Genomic DNA, 18,995 nt, shown 5'->3' with positions numbered 1-18,995 from the left:
TGCTGGCCACATGACCCGGAAGCTGTACGCCGGCTCCCTCGGCCAATAAAGCGAGATGAGCACCGCAACCCCAGAGTCGGTCACGACTGGACCTAATGGTAAGGGGTCCCTTTACCTTTTTATCCTGCATTGAATCCAAAGATCTTGAGACAGGTAACAATAAAATAACAATGTTAATATAATCAAATAACAAAAACTTAGTGAAAATATCAAACCAAGTTCCACTGAACATCAGTGGGAACCTCAAAATACCTACATCAATAGTCATGTCTAAATATTAACAATGTGAATGTTGAATGAATTTCAAGTTTCAAGGATTACAAAGCCAGGGTGCTGCAATGGAGAAGGCATGTAGTCTTCTGATGTATAACACCTATTGAATGGATGCTAGGGAGAGCCTTTCCAGCAGTCTTAACTCCGGGGCAGGACTCTACAGAAAGAAGCGTTCTTGAAGTATTTAGAATAATAGAATTGTAGAATTGGCAGAGACCCCAAGGGTCATCTAGTCCAATCCCCTGCAATGCAGGAATCTCAAAAAAAGCATCCATGACAAATGGCCATCCAACCTCTGCTTAAAAACCCCCAAGGAAGGAGAGTCCATCACTTTCTGAGGGAGTCCATTCCGCTGTCTAACAGCTCATACTGTCAGAAAGTTCTTCTAGATATTTAGTCGGAATCACCTTTATGCACCAAGTTGTTCAGTGCTTTGGACTGGAAACATTGTGGCAGCTATTTTCCTGTTGAATATCAAAATATGGAATGCACACAGCTCCACCAAAATATCACTCATGGGAACTAATAAGCTACTGCAGATCTAAAGCTACTGGCTCCTTTCTCTTGCTAAAAAGGTAACAATGACTTTATCCCATTGAAAGCAGTTGAACAAATTAGTTGCAATTTGCTTCAGGATGAGAACAGGAATCGTCCTCCGGCGGCGCGGCAGCAGCAGGAGGCCCCATTAGCTAAAGTAGTGCTTCAGGTTAAGAACAGTTTCAGGTTAAGAACGGACCTCCGGAACGAATTAAGTACTTAACCTGAGGTACCACTGTATTGTAAAAGGAGAAAAATGTGTTCGTAAATGAAACTTTTAAGAATCTCCTTTTTTCATATCAGACTTACCTGATATGTTGTTTGGCAAACACATGGAGTATGGACATGACCCCACCTAGGAAATAAATAAATAATTCAATTCAAACCTGCAAACAGTGGGAGAGAGCTGGAGGGCCATTGTGGCACTCAAGGAGACCCTCCCCATAAGTGAGGGCGGAGGAAGCCCTGATGTGACCACAGGCACAGGGAGGCTTTGTTTAGACTGCTCAGCTTCCCAGCCTAATAGCTGGTGCACACAGTAGCACAGCAGCCTCTTTTCTGTACGTCTCCAGCTGGGCCCAGCACTTCAATTCTAGTTGTGGATATTTTTGGATATAATATTTTTGGTCTGGATTGGGGCGAGAGCAGCAGAGAGTAAGGGAAGCGTAAGGGAGGCGTAAGGGAAACTCATAAGGTTCTAAAGAACTAGATTTGAAGGGGCAGAGACTAAAATAAGCCATCCCAATGAGGATTGAGCATATTCAGTGGCCACAGAATGCTGAGTATTTGTTGAGGGGTGGAGAATCAGTGAAGAAGGATGAAATGGAATATTCTGGAAGAGGGCATGGCCAGATTGCACCCTGAAAGGAGCATTCTTCTCTTGGAACATTTTGTCATCCTGGTGACTTGACTCAGGTGAGCTATTATGGGACTAAGGCCATGAAATTCTTTGTATACTTTCGCAAACAAAATTGAAGGAATTATTAATTGTATTTGAAAACCAAATGGTTTGCTTGGGACAAATCCATGTTTTAAAATGGGAATCACTTTCATTTAACAGGCTTATTACTGGAGTGCCATATCTGCTGCAAAACTACTTGGATTCCCGTAGGTTTTGAAATAACAGCTGTTGAAGACTCATAAATTTCCATATTTAGTATTTTTCAAATGGCAGACTATTGGTTGTTTCATGTTTGAATCTTTAAAAAAAAATCCAGTGCCGTTTAATTATGAATCCTTTGAATGTTGGGCACAATAATTTAACATAAGGTTGCTAAAAGCATTTTATAGTATTATGAATCTCATTATTACAAATCAGTGGAGTGTACTTGATAGCAATTGCAATAAAGCATTTTGCACCTGATACAGTTGTATCAATGTTAATCTAAGAATTAAGAAAAAAAATGAAAATGTTACAAACTATGTTGAAGTTAACCCTGTAACATTAAATTCCTACACTATTTCTCACTGCTGATCATTATTACATTTAACCTAGAACCCTAGTAATTTAGAATAAGGGGTAAATTTGAACCTTAGTGGAATATTTCTACACATCAATAGGATTGAGTGCATTGCTGCAGTCTTATGGACATCTACTTTGGAGTTAAGCTGCAATCTATGTTAAATCATTAAACTCAATGATACTTACATCTAACTAAACATAAACATGATTTAGCAACCTTATTAAATTCAAATGGACTTACTTCTGAGTAAATACAAGTTTGATCCGAATCATACAATGCAGCAATGTCAGAATAGTGATTTTACACATTGTTGGTGAACTTCGTTGTAGGTACTTAACTTTTGGTGTTATAAATCTTTGGGTTGGAGCATTGTCCTGATGTAAGAATAGCAGTCAGATCTTAATCAGATTTGGAAAAGTACCACTGAATCCAATGGGACTTGTTTCCAATAAGCATGCACTTGAAAGTTAACATGTTAACTTTAAAAATACTTATCGGAGACTTCTGTTACACTTCAACCCCATTAACTTTATGAAACAACAAGTTATTTGTTCTACCATTACTAATTTCTTTGCTAAATAGTAGCAAAGCACAATTTATATGGTTTTTATCCATTTAAGTTATACCATTCAACTCTTCCAAAAAGCATTAAGTATTTCGAGTACCAGTCTTGAAGAACTGGAACACTTCGAAGAGTACCCGTGCAGTTTATTTTACATATAGAATGTTCTTTTCATGAATTTCATGGTGGGTATAAAGTGGTATACTGTGTTGTTAATGGCACTTGAGTCTTCAAAAGATTTTGAATACACCAGTAGGCTTGCTTAGCACTAGCAGCAGATTAATCTGATAATATATTTTAATAGGGTTTAATATACTTCAGAACTTTAGCAGATGAACATATTGGTAGTCCATTTATAAGGCAATATTTGTGCCATGTGCGCAAATGAAAAGGAAGGAAAAGGAAAGCCAGAGAACTCAAAGGAGATTTGTGGGTCATCTAGTCCAAGCTCTCCCAGAAGTATGAATTCCACTAAAATATTTGACAAACATATTCTTGTGCATTTAAGAAGTAGAATCCTGTTGGGTTCTGACCAAAAGCCTTTAAATGGAATGGGAACTCTACAGGCCACTAGACATTGTGGGACCAAAATATTCATCATCCTTGACAATTAGTCATACCAGGTGGGAGTTGCATGGCAGTATTTGAAATACCTCCGATTCCCCATTCCCGCCTTATTTACTCTACTTATATATATTATCTTTTGACTTAGGTGTTATTCTTAAGCTGTTCATGTTTCTTTGTGTCACGGTTCAGTTCTCCACACTGTAACATTACAGGTAATATGCCCATACAGTGGTACCTCTAGATACGAACGGGATCCGTTCCAGAGCCCCGTTCGCATCTAGAGTAGAGGTAAATGTATCTAGTGACGGCACGTCTGCGCATGCGCGCATCGCTTTTCGCCACTTCTGCGCATGACGTCATTTTGAGCGTCTGTGCGTGCGCAAGCGGCGAAACCCGGAAGTAACGCACTCCGTTACTTCCGGGTTGCCGCGGAGTGCAACTCGAACGCGCTCAACTTGAAGCAAATTTAACCCGAGGTATGACTGTATTTAACTCCTTAAAATCTAAGGAGATATTTTTGTTTCATTATGAAGCTGAGTTTTTCAAAGGCTGCCCATGATTGTTTTACTCCTCTCTTCATTTCCACTGTTTAATTTTCTCTCCCCAATATATATACTTTTTGTCCTAAATAGATGTATTCTTCAACTTGCACTATCATTCTCTTCTTTAAACATTACCTTAGTTATAGCAGATCTAGCTAAGACTAACCAACTAAATTATTAAGTTTTTAGGGGTAGTGATTCTAAAAGACCATGAAGCAATATGTTGCTCTGCTTCACTGTAGTTAAAGTTCATAAGTAATTCTTCACATCCAGGCTAAAATGGGTTGGCTGCAGGTTAAGTGAGCGAAACTGATGTCTAATGCATCATGCACTTATTTGATGGCCTGTGTTCATATTTACACACCAAAAAATTGGCAAGCAAATAAAAAAATAGTTAATTGGAGGAAGGCATTGCAGATTGGCCTATGAGCAGAAAGTCAAAGACTGAATCGTTGAAATGATTTATACCATGAATGCCATTCTGTAAAAATAAAAATAAAAAATCATATCTAAGAAATTGGAGGGAGTCTTTTGGACTTGGAGAAAGAAGACTGAACAAAAGTTAAATTAGTTGGCCACATGCTTTCCGGTTGTTCTCAACATCTGACAATGCAGGTGTATGTGTGAGAAGGTATGACATTCCTGTTTTGCCAATCCATAGGTAGGCCACTCAAAAATATTTCACTAGGCTCAGATTAGCTTCTGTATTAGGTCTGGAAACTCACGGAAACTTATACTAGACATTAATTTGGCTGAGAACAGCAATGCAGATCTGTTTAAGCGCCCCGAGCGTCCTATGTGTATAGAAATTAGGCATCCTCCTCTCCAGCTTGTAGGTCGCTTCGCCAATTGACTCGTACATCCCGAATGCGCTGCACCCTCCTGCCTTGTGGTTCTGTGTCTTCTTCCCGAGGCCGCTTCCCACCGAGCCAGGTCCAAATGCGAAAGCAGACGAACACAAACCGTATTGGGTCCTCGCAACACAGATTTGGTAGCGCCGAGGCCCGCGGACCTCCCTGTAACCTTGGAGCAGTCTCCGAGAATGCATCGGGCCGCTCCCCGGCTCCTGTCCCGAACGGACTCCCCCAGAAAAACCGCAGCGAGCCAGAGCCCTCTCCGAGAAGGCGCTAATGACAGCAAGAGCGGTGCGTGCCTCGGAATTTATAATATCACCGGACGGCGGGGAAGGGAATGAAGCAGCAGTCGCCAAGGCGACCAAGCCCCGCCTTCGGCCGTTCCTCTCCTCTCCATCAGCGCGGATTCCCGCCTGGGAGGGGCGGGGCCCTTTTGGCGTGATTGACAGTTGCCATAGTAACAGGCTCTTCTCGTCGCCATTTTGTCAGTTGGACTTTTTTTTTTTTTGAAAAAAAAAATTCCTTCCCGCCCGAATTATAACTTTACATTGGTTCATCTCCCTTCGGATTTTTTCGCGGAGGAAACGGAAGAATTACCCCGCTTTGGTCCGCGGTAGCGAGGCGAAGCGGGGTGAGCGTGCGTGTAGACAGGAGTGCTCCGAAGCGCAGTTCCAGAGAAGCCGGCTCGGCGGCATCAGCAGCAGCGGCAGCAGCGCTCGGGAGGGGGAGGAGAGCGGGGGGCTGACTGACTGACTGGCTGGCAGGCAGGGAGGGGGCGCGAGGGAGAGGGAGCGAGCAAGCGAGAGAGAGAGGGAGAGAGAGGAGTTCCCGGGGGCTCGGTTCAGCGCTGCGCTCCCCTTCTCGCCCGCGCCGCTCTTGCGCTCTCCGCTCTGCTTGGCCTGGGCTCAGGCAGCAGCCGGAGCTGAGGTGCCGCCGCGCCGTGTCCGGGCCCCGCTGCCGATCGCTGCGCAGGTTTGGAACGCGCGCCATTTTGTGAGCGATAGAAAATCTGCCCGGCCAGGAAACGCCGCGGATCCGCCCGCCGGGCCGGGCTGCCCTCCTCCCGCAAGAGGGAGGTGGGTTGTGGGCTCCGCTCCGGGGCCGAGGCCCTGCTCTGCTCCCTTTCTGCACAGGGCCCGAGCGTGGCGGACTAAGCGAGGCAAGCCGGCTGAGGAGGAGGAGGAGGAGGACTGCGGAGACGTTGCCTGGGCTGGGCCGCTGGCTGAGGCGGGGAATGAAGTGAACCCACCACCACCACCCGCCGCTCCTGCTTGCTGCCGCCGCCGCCCCCGGCCACCCCCTTGCATCCCGGGAAAGGAGGCCTCGGCCAGGAGCAGGACGACGACTGCGGCCCCCGGACGCGGACTAGAGGCGGCCACCGCCCCACACACGGGTAAGCGGCAGGGCCTCTGGCAGCGGGGCCGCCGGCTCAACGGCACAGGGAGAGGGGCCGCTGCCATTTTGAAGAGGGAATCTTGGCCGCCCCGGTGGGGAGGAGAAGGAGGTGGCCGACCCAGCGGGAGGAAAGGCAGGTGCCGGCTGTCCCTCCACCCGCCGTTACTCTCCGGCTAGGCCTGGAAAGGCGAGGGCAAGCTCCGTCCGTGCTCTAAATCGTGAAGGTGACGGCTGAGGCCTGGGAGACCCTTCCCACCTGGCTATGGGATTGGTCCTGAGAGCCCGGCGTCGCCCGTACCTGGGCCAGGATGGCAGAGGGGAGGAAGGAAGAAGTTTCCTTCGTAACCCCCTGGGCAAGTGGCGGAAAGTCAGCAGCTCTCACATAGCACCTGTTGTAGGGATACGGGTGATTTTTAGGTGCTCCTCAGTAGGTATCTGGTTGACTGGTATGGAAGTCGGGTTTGGCCCTGGGAAATCTGGTGTTTCCCGTCACGCCAGGGTCACTTGTACCCATGTACTCTGTCACTCAGGGAGGGTTTCATTCCCTTGCCAAAGACGCCAGAAGCAAAAATAATTCATCTGAATTGGATGCTTCTGTCATGTGGTGGGGTGAAATCAGTTATCCCAACTAGAATAAGCATCTCCCAAATGATTCGTTTCTCATTCTTTAATTGTATTTTATGCCAATCCCAAACTGCTTTCACTAGGAAGTAGATTTTATTGCAAAGGGACTTGCTTCCAAATGAGTATGCTGCACATTTTAGTTGAGTCTATACTCAACTAAATGGGTAAAGGGTTTTCCCATCAAGACTCTTTGATTAGCTGTCTGGTCACTGTTCAGTTATCAAAAAACCATCTATTAAGTTAACCAACAGATTAACTAATATAGTTCACTTGTTATCTTAATCTTACGTATGTACATGTACTAAAGCAATTTTTGAGTGAATATTTCTGGATTTCACATAGACAAGAAGTTGAACTCTCAGGATGCAAAGGTGGAAGTCCCATTGAATTAAGTGGGACACCTCCCATTAAATTGAATGGAACTTCTGAGTAAATATGCATAGGATTGTATTGCTGACATACAGATGTTATGATGATAATGTCCTCACTGGGGAAAATTAGTTTAATATGAACCTGATTCTTCATAGAACTTGCCTGAAACTATTAAGAGAGAGAGAGAGCTCATTCTTTGCCAGAAAGGTTGGCACCTTAAGCCTAAATACTTGCTCTAGTACATTTGCTTGTTGTGTTGACCTAAGGACATGAAATGTGTTGCTGTGAGCACTCAGTTTGCCCCATCCTGTAATCTTTGCTGGCAAAGCAACTTTTCAGATGGGGTGCACTGTCTGCTTTGCATGTTTAAAAAATCTGTTAGGTGGTTTTCACAGGTAAGGAAGGCTATACATGTCAAGAAATTGTTCTGAACTATTCTGATAGAGAAATGTTTCATTTTTGTATTTAAATAGAGAAGAATTTATTCTACAAAACACAATGCATTGCAGATTTTGAATTTGAATGTTTACTGTGTTGTCAAGGGTGTACTCTTACCCAGGAAGCTGTATTGAAAACTACAGCCTTCAGTACTGTATCAGTACCATCAGTTAGCAGAATAGTTCACTTTGCATAGCCTTAAATTCCAGATAAAGTACTAAAGCTTCAATTCTAACCATGCTTACTGGGAGTAAAGACTTGCTTCTGAGTAGATAAAGAACAGCACATAGACTGTTCATATAAACTCATTCAATTTATATATTTATATATTAAATTATAGTTGAATTCTTTCATTTCCATTTAATTTTTTTATTTTGTGAAAGCATGGTTGCAAGCCTTAGATGCTTCAGTAACTGGAGTCTAAAATCAATGAATTACAGTGCATTTTTGTTCATATTTACTTAGAAGCAAGTTTAGCTGTTTTCATTAGTTTCATTGGTTTATTTCCCAGTAAGTATGTTTAAAATTGCACGTGAAAGTTCCAGTTAGTCATATTCAAAGTAGCCCCATTGAAGTAAATGAACTTCATTGATTTCAGTGGGTTGACTCTGAGTGTAACTTAGTTGGATAGCACCCTAACTTGGAGCTGTCTTCTTTTGGAGTCTTGGTAGGAATACCATTCTACTTGCCAGACTATAGTATTGTTTCAAGAATTATAAAACTAATGCATGTCATAGTAAAATGTATGGTATAACCCAGTTTTACTGTGTGTAAACTTTTGAACCACAGTTAACATGTCTGTTAACACAACTCTTCTAAGTCTGAGTTAAATTGTCATGGTTGTTGTTTCACTGCACAGAACAGGACAGTTAGAAGAAAGTTAGAAAGTAGATTGGCATTGTGATGCCATACAGTAATTTAGACCTCCCATCTTCTAAAATACATTTTCAGTGCAATTCTCTGGAACCCACAGAGAAGATTGGGGGAGGGTTTATTATGGAGGAAGGAGAGGAAGGGATAGTTTCATTGCATGAGTGGTAGTATTCAAACTAAGTTATTTCAAAGTAAGTTCTGTTCAAAAATTCAAAGTATTATGAAATTGATAAAAATATGGAATTAAAAAAAGTTATATTTACAGTCCTATGCTGTGCATGTTTATTCAGAAATAAGTCCCACTGAGATCAGAGGGGCTTACTCCCTGGTAAGCATGTTTAGGATTGCAGCCTCAATATCCTTTTTAAGAACAGTTGCACAGGGTAAAGTTTGAAATTTCTTATAACTGGCTGCTACTCTTGTCCTTAGTTTACTTTTAAAGAGATTTTGTCAGGTTTAATCTGGCTATGGTTTTTCTAATGACTGGGAATTTCCTTGCCTTAATCCTTAGTAGATATTTGTAATACATAGCGTTGTGTATTGGTAATTTTGGTACTGAAACTTGGGAAAATGAGTTTTAACTTTTGTAATAGTGACACAAAAGAGATATATGATATTGAATGAAATTGATTAATTGCACAGGTATCTTAGTTTTATACAAGAATTTTGAACAGTTTTATTTTGCCTTACTGTTTTTTGTTTTCTAAAAACTTAATGAAAGTAAGTATCTGAGAGATGATTTCCTTCCCTACAGACCTTCTTGGGTGTTAAGCTCAGCAGTGGGGACCATCTTGGTAGTTTGGTTGCCCTCGGAAGCTTGGGGGAGGGGGCAGGAGGTGATATAAGAGAGGGCATTCTCTGTGGAAGCCCCTAAGTTGTAGAACTCCTGTCCCACAGAGGTATGTCTGGTACCTTTGCTATACAGTTTTCAGACAATGCTGAAAACACCTTTTTACTTTTTTGACATTTGATATCTGAAATGTATATATTTAGGAATCACCATACTTCTGTGGCTATAAAGTTTTGAATGGTTGTAAACTTTTTCATGTTGCATTTTAAATTGTTGTGACCCACCCTGGGGCCTTAGGGTAAAGGGTGAGTAATAAATAAAATTAATAATATTTCTCTTACTAATTATGTAGAAGGTGCACAGTATACTGTATTTTTCCATGTATAAGACTAGGTTTATTCCTAAAAAACAATGTCAAAAATTAGGGGGCATCTTATACATGGGGCCATCTGCCCCCCATTTTCTTAAATCCAGCTCCCCAAAAATAGGGGGCGTCTTATACATGGGGGTGTCTTATAGACGGAAAAAATACGGTATTCACTGACAAGTTAGATAAAGTTGAATTCTGTTGAAATCAGTGAATTCTACTGAACTCAGTCCTGTACATGTCTACTTAGAAGACAGCTACATTGCATTTGATAGTACTTACTCCTTGGTAGGGTTAGTATAGTATTGTAGCCTCAGTGTATACAACTAATAGTATTTTCTTTTGAAGACAGTGTATGTTGGCTTCAGGAAAAATTTACCTGCAGATCTTTGGGAACAAACATTGCTCATGGAGGTTTAAAAGTCAAGTCTGTTATTATTAAATCTGGAACACATAGACATGTGTCTCAATAGGAGCTATGTTCAGTAGTTTAGGAAAGTGAACCAAAGTTTCTTGAAGCATGGTCTAGTTCTAGCTGTCAGCTAGGAGTTCAGAAGAGCTTAACAACCTTATTAATGCTAAACTTAAGTAGTCAGAATTCTGGAATTTATCGTTGGTCTTTAAAGTCAGTGGTCGTAAAGTCTTACTTGCACTGCAGACGGACGTTTAATAGGATTATACAAAGGAAGGCAAAGTCTGGCCATTGGTCATCTAGCTCAGTATTATGTACTCTGACTGGCAGTGGCTCTCCAGGGTTTTAAGCAGGGTTCTCTCCCAACCCTATCTGGAGACACCCGGGGATTGAAAGTAGGACCTTCTGTGTGAAATCAGGTGCTCTATCGCTGAGCCCCAACCCTTCCCTATTTTGAAGCAAACTAAAGTTTTCAGTTAAGTGTAAAATGATGCATGTTAGCACATAAAATCTTCACATTATGAGTGATAATCAAAGTTAGACATACAGTGGAAAAATTACTTGACTCCATTGTTTTCAGTGGGTCTGCTCTGATTATGATTTAATTGGCTATCTCTCAGTTGTATGCTGATGGATGTTCAAACTGGTAGTAGTGACTAAACAGGAAAGGGAATGTGGGGTCCTGGTAGATAGCTCAATGAAAATGTCAACCCAGTGTGCGGCAGCTATGAAAAGGGTGAATTACATGCTATTCGTTGTTAGGAAAGGGATTGAAAATAAGATAACTACTATTGTAATGCAGTTATACTATGTATGCTATGGCCAAACTTGGATTACTGTGTACAGTTCTGGCCACCGCATTTCAAAACCCATACTGTAAAGCTGGAAAAGGTACAAAAAAGGCCATCCAGAATGATCAGAGGGCTGGAACTCATTTACTATGAGCAGTGTTAGAAATTAGCCAGGTGCCAGGTATGTTTTGCAACTGGTGCAGGTCCAATTGCGACCACATAGAGACATCTCCACCTGGCTGGCCTCTCCAGCTTGCTTAAGCAGGTAAGCAGAATAGCTTATTTATTACATTTATATTCCACCTTTTTCCTCCATGGAGTACATGGTTCATCCTGCTCCTCAGTTAATCCCTACAGTGACCCTGTGTTAAGAGGCTGTGATTGACTCCAAGGTCGCTCAGTGAGCTTCATGACTGAGTGGGGATTTGAATCCTGATCTCCAAGATCCTAATCTGACACTCTAACCACTACACCACACTGGCTTCCTAGGGTACTTCTGTTATGGGGCAGCTATATAAATCAAGTAGGTAAATAAACATGGGGAAAGCAAAATGTCAATTAGAGAAGGATCTGAAATTTTTTTTGGAAGTTCGATTTTGTTTTATTCTGGATTGTTATATTTGATGTTTTAATGTGTTGTAAACCACTTTGAGGCGGGTGGCGCTGTGGGTTAAACTACAGAGCCTAGGACTTGCTGATCAGAAGGTCGGCGGTTCAAATACCCGCAATGGGGTGAGCTGCCGTTGCTCGGTACCTGCTCCTGCCAACCTAGCAGTTCGAAAGCAGGTCAAAGTGCAAGTAGATAAATAGGTACCGCTCCGGCGGGAAGGTAAACCGCATTTCCGTGCGCTGCTCTGGTTCGCCAGAAGTGGCTTAGTCATGCTGGCCACATGACTTGGAAGCGGGCATTAAAGCGAGATGAGCATCATAACCCCAGAGTCGGTCACGACTGGACCTAATGGTCAGGGGTCCCTTTACCACTTTGACATTTTTCTTTAAAATATAAAGCAATATATAAATAAAATGAATAATTATTCATAATAAACGTCACTAGGGGGGATGGTGTCTAGACATTCTGTTGTGGCGATCATAACCCAGGTTGAAGGTGCCATTTGGCGATTTGCTTACATATCTGAATTTCTAAAACTGACTATGAGAAAAGGCTACAATGTTTCAGACTTCTCAGTTGAGGAAAAAAAGGTGGCCAAGGGGCGGCAAGAGGGATCTATATAAAAGCATGCATATTTTGGAGTACTGGATAGAGAGAAATCTTCTCTCCCCTCCTAATTCTAGGGGTTTGCAAAAGATTCAAGATAGATGAATGAGAGTACTTCATAAAATGCACAATTAATTTATAGAATTTGCTGTCACAAGATGTGGTTGGCCACTATCTTACATAGCTATAAAAGGGGATTAGACAAATTCATGGAGTATAAGCCTGTCAATGGCCACTAGTCATTGATGGCTATATGGAATTTCCAGTATTAGTGGTAGTATGTGTTTAAGTATTTGTTGCTGAGGAGCATCAATGGGATAGTGCTGTTGCCTTCAAGCCTGGCTCTGGAATTCCAAGAGGCATCTCAATGCACTGTGGGACATGGGAAGCTGGGCTATGTGGACCTGTAATCTCAGATGGTAGAGTTCAAGTTAGGTTCACAAGTTATTTACGAGTATTTTTTGTTAATATACAGTGGTCCAGTCTGCATGGCATATTAATCTGTAGCTAACAACAAACCATGGTGTAGTTAATGGGCAGCGTACTTGCATATGCTCCAATAAAGCTCTTGCTCTGCTCCTATCCCACTTACACTGCATCATTGGAAAACAAATATGTGATGTCTGAACCCAGGCTTTCAGTTTCTCTCTCTAAATGAACAGTGAGCAGTAAGTCAGGAATAAACCTTGATTATTGCTTGTGGCTTGTTTGGGGAGAAACCGAAAGCCTGAGTTCAGACATAATCACAAAGCCACACTCTGGCTTGTTCACAACAGTGCAGAGTAGCAAGAGTGGAACAGCAGCAGAATGAAAAACTCTTGAGCAACGTGCACTACTAGCATGCTGTGTGTTCACTTTAAACCATGTTTTGTTTTGAATTGTTGTTGAACATGACATGTGAACTTAGCCATTGTAGAACTTCAGTAAAATGCACTGGTTGGAAAAGAGGATTGAATATATATATGATAGGCCTTAAAGACCTTAAGTATACAGTCGTACCTTGGTTGCTGAATGCCTTGGAACTCGTACGTTTCGGCTCCTGAACTATTGAAAACTGGAAGTGAGTGTTCTGGTTTTGAAAAAAATTTCAGAAGCCGAACATCTGGTGTGGCCTCTGCGGCTTCCGATTGGCTGCAGGATGCTCCTGCAGCATATCGGAAGCCGTGTCTTGGTTTTTGAACAGTTCCGAGAGTCGAACGGACTCCCGGAACGCATTCTGTTCGAGAACCAAGGTCCAAGTGTACTTAATTGGAATTGTGTTTTTGGATGTGATTCTGTATATAGCTGTGATTTCTGCATTGCTGGGGTGAACTAGATGACCATTTGGTCCCTCCCAACTCTACAATTCTATGATTCTGTATTAAGTTATGGCCACTGCCTTAGCTGGTTTAAAAAGAAGATTCAAAACACTATCAGTAGCAATTGGCCATGATAGTAAAATGGAACCTCCAAGTTGTTCTATGCTGATGAGCTTACTGGAAGCATGTGACTGATCACTGTGGAAAAGGAATGCTGTCTTATATGGACTGTTGATCTGATTTAGCAGTACTGCTCTTATGATCAGGCTGCAAGCAGTTTTTTTTAAAGGAATTGTCTTTGAATTAAGTTTAAAATCTGAGTATGAGTGAATTAAACTGAAACTTTAATTTTTAGAAGAGAACAGTTCATTTTAAAACCCTGCCAGTCAACTTGTGGTCTATCTTTTCCTTTTCCTTTACACAAATGCTCGCTAATCATTCAAAATCCCTTTACCTGGTTTCTGTCCCTTCACAATTATTAATTTTTCTATCCCTGCATCAGCTCCATTTCTCTTTCTCTCCTTCACTCTAACCATCAGGGACCCCCTATCTTCCACATTTGCAAACTGTGTTGCTATTTTTCTCACTCCCCATCCCAGTTCTCAGTCCCATTTTGCCTGGGGACAACATGAAAAAGGGGGAATGTCAAGTTGTAGTTAGTTAATTGGAGAAAGGCCAGTGACATAGGACAGTCCATCCCTTTAGTATGAATGAAACTTTGTTCCCTGGCAGGCAAATGCAAGAATTAAATACTTCCGTAGTTGCTCTGTCTAAACATAGAATGTAGTTATGATCAACCATGCTTTATGTATTATGTAAGCCACACAAAAGTAACAAAAGTATCTGAAGAAGTGTGCATGCACACAAAAGCTTATACCTAAAACTACTCAGTTGGTCTCTAAGGTGCTACCTTATAATTTTTAAATTCTTTTGGAAGGATTCTTTTAAAGACTTTCTTGGCTCATATAACTTTTTTGAAGACTTGATTCTTTTAAGGGAGTTTTTAGTTTTTTAAGAGTCTTTTTAACTATCTTTTTAAAGAATTGTTTTAATTTATTTTGACAAAAGTAACAGTAACTGATAATTTTTGTGAAAATATATTTACAACTTCATTATGAACAGAAATAGCTCCTAAAATGTTTTTAAATTCTATTTATGAACTTGACTGCTCTTTGACTTGTGTGACTTTTCTTGCTTATTCTTGAATATTCAAATTTAGAACTGACTGCTTTAGTGAACAAAAAAATATACAGGGTCATGCATGCAGGGATTTCATGCACTACCTGTAGGTTCATGAGGGGAGGAGGATCTGGAACTTCTGAAAGTTGCGTCTGTTTTAGTTAGCTGATTGGGGTGAAGTGGTTGATCTATGGGACAAAGTTGCTGGCTATAGAGAAAAGCTGAAATCACTTTTCAAAAGGCAGTTCCAACTCATGAGGGGGGAGGAGTAGGTATTGTACTGGGAAAATGTTTGCAGAGTCAAGAAGCAAAGCAGGAAAGGGCCTGAGTAGAATGAGTTGGAAAATATATGAGCTGTCTGCAGTAGGTGGTTGTAGGTGGCACACAGTGCTTTTTCTTTCTGAGATAGAACCTGTATCTGGACTATACACTGCAGAATATAGATGCAAGAAAAGACTAGTAGAGTCTTCTGCTCTGGTGCATAATTCTTGTTCACAATTACTGGTATGGATAATTCTCTTGTGAACTAGAAAAGTGTAGCTGTTTTGCAGCTGTACTAGTTCTGCCTCCCAGCATCCATGTGTGGCATCTGTTTATCTTTAAGTGTGAGCACATGTGTAGGTATTGCTCTTTAAGTTTTCAGTGCATGGACACTTGGGGTCAGTGTTAGACATTCAGATATATAATCTGATTGCTAAATGGCACCTTAAACCTGGGTTATGGTCACCACAATAGAATATCTAGGCACCATTTTTTCCAGTGGGGTGTTGTTATTGTCATTATAGTATTATTAATTTCATTTCTACACTGATTTATATTTTGAAGAACAAATCTCAAAGCAGTTTACAACACATTAAAATATCAAACAGTGTAGAATAAAACAAGCCCAGGCTTCAAGGAAAATATTTCAGATCCTTCTCTAAGTGACATTTTGCTTTCCCTAGTTGCCAGCCTGTCACCCAGAGATTTTTACGTGGTCACAATTGGACCTGTGCCAGCCGCAAAACTTGTCTGGTGCCTGACTAATTTCTAACACTGTTTGGGGTGGAGAGATATTGGTCATGAATATTAAGGGTGCAGCTACCAACATGACCCTGCTCCTCCATTGATACATGAGAGCCCTTCACATGAGTAACGTGTTGAGAGTTCAGTTTTTCTGCGAAAGGAATCTTTAGTATTGAGGAGCATTCCGTTATGTGAAGTAGTATGGCCTAGATCATGGGTAGGCAAACTAAGGCCTGGGGGCCGGATCCAGCCCAATCGCCTTCTAAATCTGGCCCGCGGGCAGTCTGGGAATCAGTGTGTTTTTACATAAATAGAAAGTGCCCTTTTATTTAGAATGCCTCTCTGGTTATTTGTGGGGCTTGCCTGGAGTTTTTACATGAGTAGAATGTGTGCTTTTATTTAAAATGCTGTGTTATTTGTGGGGCATAGGAATTTGTTCAATTTCCCCCCAAAAATATAGTCAAGCCCCCCACAAGGTCTGAGGGACAGTGGACCGGCCCCCTGCTGAAAAAGTTTGCTGACCCCTGGACACTCCCTAGGTGAGAATTAGGCCAGAGTCTGTTAACCAGAGGAGAAAGTTTATATTGGGCCACGGTCACGCACAGTGGATAGGAGTAAGATGCAGAGCCAGTAAAACTACTTTGGCATAAGGACGCCTGGAATAATGTGTCCAATTCTGGACACCACAATTTAAGAAGGATCTTGACAAGCTGGAACATGTGCAGAGGAGGGCAACCAAGATGATCAAGGGTCTGGAAACAAAGCTTTATGAGGAACGATTGAAGGAGCTGGGTATGTATAGCCTGGAAAAGAGGAGATTCAGAGGAGATATGATAGCCATGTTCAAATATCTTAAGGACTGTCACATGGAAGAGGGAGCATGCTTATTATCTTCTGCTCTTGAGGGTAGGACTGAAGGCAATAGCTTCAAGTTACAAGAAGGGATATTCTGACTAATCATGTGAAAAAACTTTCTGACAATAAGAGCTGTTTGGCATTGCAACAGACTCCCATGAGAGGTGGTGGACTCTCCTTCCTTTTAGGTTTTTAAGCAGAGGTTGGATGACCATCTGTCATGGATGCTTTAGCTGAGATTCCTGCATTGCAGGGGGTTGGACTAGATGACCCTTGGGTCCCTTCCAACTCTTAAGATTCTATGAGGCCTATAGTTTCCCATGGAACGAGCAAGAGTTAAGCTCTTTGTGGGAATCTTTCTATGGCTGCTGATACCAATATATGGTCTGGCTCAGACAAGTGTTCAGAATCCCCCAGGCGTGTTTTGTGACTGGCATGGGTCCAATTGCGACAAAGTGGAGATTTCTGGATGCCAGGTTGGTGACTGACATCTCAATCTGGCTGGGTGAGGCTCCCACATGAGCCAGGAGAATCGCGTGCAGCAAAAGACACACGTCTTGTGCTTTTGTATTGCTGTGCGGGCAGCAAACTTTGCTTCTGTGCTGCCGGACAAGCTGCTAGGCACACTTTCTTGAGGGTAAAAATGTCCCTCTGGACTTGATGGGGCATAGTAACGGTAAAGGTAAAGGTACCCCTGCCCGTACGGGCCAGTCTTGACAGACTCTAGGGTTGTGCGCTGATCTCACTCTAGAGGCCGGGAGCCAGCGCTGTCCACAGACACTTCCGGGTCACGTGGCCAGCGTGACGAAGCTGCTCTGGCGAACCGGCACCAGAGCAGCACACGGAAACGCCGTTTACCTTCCCGCTATAAAGTGGTACCGATTTATCTACTTGCACTTAAGGGTGCTTTCGAACTGCTAGGTGGGCAGGAGCTGGGACCGAACGACGGGAGCTCACCCCGCCGCGGGGATTCGAACCGCCGACCATGCGATCGGCAAGTCCTAGGCGCTGAGGTTTTACCCACAGCGCCACCCGCGTCCCTTGATGGGGCATACTTCCAAGCAAATGCACCTAGGGAGAAAGAAGTGGAAGCACGTTCACCTTTGTGCCTACACTGCCAAGCTTGCCCAGCCCTGTATTTCATGAGGCAGTTGCTTGGCACCTTGGAGCAGCCATGCTGGACCAGCCAGGCCTCCCCAAGAGGCATTTCTCTCTCTCTCCCTCCCTCCCTCCCTCCCTCCCTCCCTCCCTCCGCCCCCCCCCGATAGTTGCAGTATTAGTTCATGTGGTGGTGGTGGGGAACCTGTAATTTGTAAAATGTGCAACTGAATTGATAAATATATTAACGTTGACGGTGTATTTACTGTATTGCTTTGCAATCTTGCCCCCCCCCCCGCCCCAGGTGTCTAGACATTCTGTTGTGGCGACTGAAACCTAGATTTAAGGTGCCATTTGGTGAATAGCTTACATATCTGAGTTTCTAATGCTGGTTCAGATGCTCTGCAATCAATGTTTGGGTGATTGAAAGTAAGCTGTAATGAGCTCTGGGCTTATACATTCACCACTCCTCCTTGTCTGTATGCAAGAAAGAGAGTGAAAGCTCCTGCTTCAATTTTAGATTAAACCACTGTTCCAAATTATGTATGGGCTTGGGTTATTATACCTTGTTTTAACCAAAGTTTAAATAAACTAAGAACACATTGTGATTTCATATCCTGGTTTGTTCAGTAACTTTGGTTAGAACAAGCCACAGTTCCCTAGATTTGAATGTGACATGGAATTGTGGTTAGTTCTAGAGTAAAAGTGGAAGCTTTCACTCTTCTTGCACATAAAAAAAGCAGGGAAGGGAAGCCCATAAGCTTTTGCTAAAACTTGTTCCGTATCACCTAAACCTAAATCTATAGGACCTAAATCTAATCTAGATTTTAGGTGATGTTCTGAACTGGTGATTAATATCAGATAATGTTACTTGTCACAATAGTTGTATGTAATATTTTCAGATATCCTTTCATATATAGACAACCGTGTTTCAGAAAGCTTTTAATGTTTGATCCTTTAATGTTTTCCTTTATACTTTGTTGGAAACTGCCAGAATGGCTGGGGCAACCTAGTCAGATGGATAGGGTACAAGAAATATATTCTTATAATTGCTATATGCCGTATTTTTCGCTGTATAAGACGCACCTTTTCCTCTCCAAAAATTAAGGGGAAATGTGTGTGCGTCTTATGGAGCGAATGCAGGCTCCATGGCTTCAGGGATAGCCACCCAAAGCCTCCGGAGGCTTCGCGTTGCTTTCGCTGAAGCCAGGAGAACGAGAGGGATCAGTGCGCACCGATCCCTCTTGCTCTCCTGGCTTGGATTGGCTTCGCTGGAGAGGCGCTGCGCAGAGAGGGAGATTTTTTTCTCTTGTTCTCCCTCTCTAAGACTAGGTGCGTCCTATGGCTGGGTGCGTCCTATAGCGCGAAAAATACGGTATATAGTCTTCCAGTGGCACTGTGTTTTCATAGAAGTTGGTCTATATCCTTGTGAACAGCTGTAATATTATCTTCTCCTACATTCTGATCTCATGTACAGTGGAACC

General features: G+C 42.6%; 1 protein-coding gene across 3 annotated transcripts in view; it reads left to right on the top strand.

Moving 5' to 3' along the window:
* The window catches only part of DYRK1A (dual specificity tyrosine phosphorylation regulated kinase 1A), a 111,516-nt gene that overhangs the window by 7,867 nt on the left and 84,654 nt on the right, over positions 1 to 18,995 (top strand). Inside the window, exon 1 of one of the 3 annotated variants that reach the window (XM_083608753.1) lies at positions 5,255 to 6,191. The exons of the other annotated variants lie outside the window; for them this stretch is intronic. The gene's annotated coding sequence lies outside the window, so the exon portion shown is untranslated. Of the gene's footprint in view, positions 1 to 5,254; positions 6,192 to 18,995 lie in introns of those variants that run through there. 3 annotated transcript variants of the gene reach the window in all.

The sequence above is a fragment of the Podarcis filfolensis genome (genome assembly GCF_964270895.1).
Source record: "Podarcis filfolensis genome assembly, chromosome: 4".
In the NCBI taxonomy this organism is placed as follows: Eukaryota; Metazoa; Chordata; class Lepidosauria; order Squamata; family Lacertidae; genus Podarcis; species Podarcis filfolensis.
The sequence above is the reverse complement of the archived record's forward strand: the minus strand, read 5'-3'. Positions and strand labels throughout refer to the sequence as shown.